This window comes from Fukomys damarensis, unplaced genomic scaffold (genome assembly GCF_012274545.1).
Source record: "Fukomys damarensis isolate Sample0158 unplaced genomic scaffold, DMR_v1.0_HiC HiC_scaffold_13, whole genome shotgun sequence".
NCBI classification, from domain to species: Eukaryota; Metazoa; Chordata; class Mammalia; order Rodentia; family Bathyergidae; genus Fukomys; species Fukomys damarensis.
In genome coordinates, this window is record NW_022900925.1 from 25,761,039 (window position 1) to 25,767,066 (window position 6,028).

Below are 6,028 nucleotides of genomic sequence, written 5' to 3' on the forward strand. Positions count from 1 at the left end.
TGTAAAACTATAGAATAAATATACACAATTAGTGTGCGTGGGCATATGTGTGTGTGTGTGTGTGTGTGTGTGTGTGTGTGTGTGTCTACTCACAGGAAAATTTAGAAAGCTATCAACGGCTAAGGCTGGTGCTATAATCACAAGGGAGCTTTTAAAATTATATATGCAGCCCTCAACTCCAAGAAATTCTGATATGGAAGAGACTCAGGAATTTTATTTTGATTCTAATTAAGTGTGATTCTTGTAGATACTCTTACTCTTTAGAAAATATATTTACTAAAGACCTACTGTGCCTTAGGAACTAAGACAGCTGCTGATAATACTATGTGAAAAAATTCTATTATGTCTTCAGGGGCCTAAATGATCTTGTGAGTGGAAAACTCACATGACAAAGTATAACTGCATATACTACATATACAATAATTAGAATAAATATAAGGGCTAATGAAGAAAAATACATAGACTAAAAGGACAAGGACTTTTAAGACTATAGAGGAAAGAATAGATTAACAGGGCTGGGAATTTGGCTCAGTGGTTCTGCCACCTGCTTCACAAGCGAAAGGACCTGAGTTTGATCCCTGTTACTAAAAAAAAAAAAAAAAAAAAAAAAAAAGACTGATTAACAGAAAAGAACTGCAGATTCAAAAATCAAACCTCATATTTATAAAAACTGATTTTTGATGATGGTGCTAAGGCAACTTAAAGAGGAAAGATAGTCTTTCAACAGACATTTGTGGAAATCCAAATTTAAAAGAATGAAGCTGAACCTTTTTACATACAAAAAATAATTCAGAAGGGATCACATATATAAATGTTAAGAGCTAAAAGTAAAAATTAGTAAATTTTCATGATCTTGGGCTAGGCAAAATCTTTAAAAAATATAACATCAAAAAGTACAAGCAACAAGAGAAAACCAAATTAGATTTCATCAAAATTACAAATGTATGTAGCAAAAGGTACCATCAAGAAAGTAAAGCTGGGTGTGGCTGGTGCATGCTGTAACCCTAACGCTCAGAGTCTGTAGCAGGATTACAACTTGGAGCCCAAACTGGGTAACTTAGTGACTTAGCAAGATCCCCGTCAATCAATCAATCAAATAAAGTAAAAAAGGCTGAAGATGTAGCTCAGTGGAAAGGCCATAGGCTTAAATTCCCCAGTATTAGGGGTGGAGGAGATGTGTATGTGAAAAACACAATCCCACAAATAAAATATCTGCAAATCATACATCTGATACAGGACTTTTATCCAGATTACATAAAAACTTCTAAATACAATGAAAAGAGGGCCAGAAGTTTCATTTTAAAAATGGGCATGGCGCCGGGGATTTGGCTCCGTGGTTCCACCACCTGCCTTGCAAGCGCAAGGACCCGGGCACGATCCCTGGTTATCAAAAAAAAAAGAGAGAGAGAGGGCAAAAGGGCCGGCGAAGATATAGCTCAGTGGTGCCATGCATGCCTAGCAAGTACAAGGTCCCAAGTTCAGTTCCTGACATGAACACACACACACACACACACATACACACGCACACACACAGCAAAAGACATCTCCAAAGAAAACATAAACATTTAGTATATAAAAAGATTTTCAGCATCACTGTTTATTAGAGAAATGAAAATGAAAATCATAGTAAGATACAACACCGTATCTATTAAGAAGACTACCATTAAAAAAAAAGTGAGAAGTGTTGATGAGAATTTGCTAAAAGTAGAACCCTCAAATATTGCTGATAGGAATGAATGTAATATGGTTAACAGTTCCACAAAACATTAAAGTTACATGATCCAGCATGACTACCTGAGTAATAAAAAAAGATATCCACTACAGTTTTACACAAAACAAGAAAGATACTGGCATTCAGGCATGGTGGAACATACCTGTAATCTGTGGCAGGAGAACACTAAGTTGTAGCACACCCTGGGCAATTCAGCAAGATCCTGTCTGTCTGTCTGTCTGTCTATACCTACATACATAGTAACCAAAAAAATGTATACCCACTTCAGGAAAAGAGGAATAGTACGTTTTTCAACAGATGGTGTTAACCTTGTATGGGGGACCCAAGAGGGTGTCATATTATGCAGAAAACTCACTACACTGCTGGCCCTTAAAGAAGAAACTGAAAAATGCATGTGCAGTAATCTCAATGACCAAGGATACCCAAGCAGCAGTTCGCCATACTAATAAATGTCTAGAAGCTAATGGCCACACTTTGAGCACCTCATGTAATTGTAAAGGCCAAAGGTAACTTGTATTAATCTCATGATGTCTCAATAAATTTGGCATTAAAATATTTATACAAGTTTTTCTTTTTGTGAAGTGTGTATATATATGGTGGAATCTATATATATTACTGATCTGGGAATAGAGGCACATGCCTGTAATCTTAGCACTATGGGAGGCTGAAGCAGGAGTATCTAAAAGTTTTGAGCACAGCCTGGGCAATTTAATTACCTAGTGAGAGCCTATCTCAAAATGAAATATAAAAATTAAAAGAGGTGGTGATGTAGCTCAGTGTGAAGGCCCTAGAGTCAATACACACACAGAGTAATCTTCTGGGATTTATACTCTCTTCCCCCACTAATTTCTATTACTACAATTCATTTGTTACAAGTATCATTTTCAGAATTTATGTAACACTCCATCTGTATTATGTATTCTCCCATCAATGAGCATTTGGATCATTTTCACTTCTTTCATTACAGTTCTAGTTCTCTAGAAGTTTACAAACAATTCAAGGTAGAACAGCTTCATGGTTCCCAAAATACCACACCCACTGGTTGTGCAATGGTCCAAAAATGACTGAATTTTTTTTTTGGTACCAGGGATTGAACTCGAGTCCTTGCGCTTGCAAGGCAGGCCACCGAACTGCTGAGCTAAATACCCAGCCCTCAAAAATGAGTGAATTTAGCAAGTAAAGCAGCACCAAATAAAAGTTACTATGCTTAATATGGATTACTTCATTAGATCTTAACAGTGCTATATAATTCCAATATTAACTAGTTTACTTCATTAATACAGATGAAGAAATCAAGATGTTAAGTCAATTTGTCCAATATCATAATGCTAGTGGTTAGAAGAATGTGGTCCTATTCTGTTTGATTTTAGAAGACTAGGAGAAAATGTGAGAATTTGTTTCTCTTCTCATCTTTTTTGAGAAAGGTCTCACTATGTATCTCAGCCTCATCCAAACTTGCAATCATCCTGCCTCAACCTCTGGAGGCTGAAATTACAGATATGCATCACGACGCTTGACTTGAGAATTTGTGTTTCCAACAAGTTTCCAGGTGATGTTTGAACCTGCAAGTCTGGGAAACTAGACCCTGGAAACCATTATTCTAACAATTCTCATTCTCTCATTACTAAAGCATTATTCCCCTCAGTAACAAGTATAAAAGAAATCACAGGGAAATTTTCACTTCCCCTCTTCCTGTCCAAAGAAGACTATGCCTTTCCTTCTTGCTAAAGAAGCATGTTCCTAGCTAAGGGTCTAACTAGCCCTCTACCTTCAGCAATAGAGTCTATTACCTCTCACTTATTCAATGGCTTTGCTCCTACATTATCTTATGTATTAATATGCCTTCTCTCTTGAAATAAAGTGGGGATGGAAAAGGAGAGATGAAAAGGAGTGGGGGGAGAGATGTCAGCCAAAGTTTCAGATAGGAGTAAGTTTTAGAGATCTATTGGACAGCATAGTGAACAGTTGATAATAATGTATCCTGTATTTCAAAAGCACTTAAGAGGTAGATTTTTAACTTGTGCTTGGTAACATATACCTGTAATCCCAGGATAGCGGGAGTATGAGGTAAAAGGATCACTATGTAGCAACTCAGTACAAAGAATGGCCTTGGGTTCAATCAGAGGGGGAAGAGGGGAGGGGGAGGGAGAGACATTTTTAAATGTTCTCACCATAAATAGGTGAAGAGATTGATAACCTAATTAGCTAGAATCAATCTTCCTACAATGTATACATACATCAAATCACAATGTACTCAAATACATATAATTATTACTTGGCTATTTAAAACTTTTCTCTTAATGGGATCACTCTCAATGTACCTTTAAGATTACAACTCTCTGAACACTACCATCTAAATTCTCTATTTATAAGAAAATGTCCCATAAGAGTTTAAATTTCCTCCTCATCCTATTCTCTCCTAAATCCACTCTAATCAGACTACAATTTCTTGTCAAGATTACCACCAGCCTCCATGCAGTCAGATGTAATGGTCCTACTGGTTTCATCTGATGTATCACAATTTTTTTTGTTTTTTCTAAGATAGGGTCTTCCTATGTAGTTCAGGCTAGGTTGGAACTCACTATGTAGTCCAGGTTGGTCTCAAATTTGATGCAATCCTGCCTCAGCCTTCTGTATGCTGGGATTATAGGCATACGCCACCACATGCAGCGTGGTAACAATTGGTAACAATATCTGAGATAGACTAATCACTCTCCTTCTTCAAATACATCTACTACTCAGTTTTTAAGACACTACAGTCTCTTGCTTTTCTTTTTCTTTCACAGTACCAGGGGCTGAACTCAGGACCTTGCACTTGCAAGGCAGGTGTGGTGCCACTGAGCTAAATCCCCAGCACATCTCTTCTTTTCCTTTTGCCTTCTCAGTTTTCTTACCTGGATCCTCCTACGTTATCTCTAAATGTCAACTCCATTCTTGGACTCCTTTATCAGTCACATTTATTTCATTCACCTGCATAGTTTTTGGGATTTTTTTTGGGGGGGGGATGCCCCACAGCTTTTAATATTGATAAGTCACACACTTAAAATGATTATTTTCACACCCAATAAGTCCTTTGAATTTAAAACTATTTTCAAATGTATACTTAACTGCTCCCCAGTGTTTTCCTCCTATATAGGTAGCACCACCATTCATTCAGGCTCAAGCTACCCTGACGCCTACAGTCAATCTTGCAGGTGCTATTTCCCAAAAGTACTTGGTATCTACTACTTAACAGATTTCCTGCTTCTAATCTTGTCCAAATGGTCATCATTTTTCACCTGGGCTATTGCCAACAGACTTCCAACTAATCTATTTACTTCTACTCTCATCTTTACCACCTCCAATCCCCAAATTATGTTTAACACAGTAGCCAGTGATCTTTTAAAAAATAAAACAGAAAAACAGGATCATGTAATTTCTCTGCTCAAAACTTCAACAGCTTTCCATCATATTTAGAATACACTACAGAGGTATTAATACATGGTCTATAAAACCATACATGATTTTGGTGCTTGAACACATCTCCAGCTTAATTTCATACCAATTTACCCATTGCCTGATGAACTCCAGCAACAGGCAGTCCAGCACTCCTCCTTCACGTTCCCCAAACATCACACACACCATTCCCTCGAGGTTTTTGCACCTTGTATTGCCTGCTACACACTTCCCTTAGTTAAGGGGATAGCTCACATTCTCCCACTTAACATAAGCGTTTTTGCCTTTTCTTCTCTAACCATACAGCACAATTTTTTGCCCTGCTTAGGCACCCCTCACCCTCTGTATTGGAGAATGAACCCAGAGCCTTCTCTTTGCACTGAGCTACATTCCCAGCCCTCAGTTTCCTTTTGTTTAAAACCTGAGACAGGATCTCACTAAATCATCACTAGTTGTCCAGACTGGGTTCAATCTTTTGATCCTTCTGCCTCAGCCTCCCAGACTGCTGGGATTACAGGAGTACATCACCACACCGGTATGTGCTTAGTTTTCTTCAAAGCTCTTGTCACTATTCATTATGTAATTGTGTGTGTGTGTGTGGGTATGTGTGTGTGTGTGTGCGTGTGCGTGTGTGTGTGTTGTCTGTATCTTCATTAAATTATAGGCCCCAAAAGGGCAGGGAATATGGGAATATGTCTTCTTTGTTCAACAGTGATCTTACAACAGTACTGAACACATACAAGATGTTCAGTAAAAATTTAATGAGAGAGGCTGGGGATGTAGTAGTGGCGCCGTGCCTAGTGCCTACCTGGTAAGGATGAGGTCCTGAGTTTGATCCCCAGTACCAAAAAAAAAAAAAAA

General features: G+C 38.0%; 1 protein-coding gene across 1 annotated transcript in view; it reads right to left on the reverse strand.

The window, feature by feature from the left end:
* Positions 1 to 6,028, reverse strand: part of Med13 (mediator complex subunit 13) — a 101,708-nt gene that overhangs the window by 22,141 nt on the left and 73,539 nt on the right. The gene's annotated exons all lie outside the window — the stretch shown is intronic.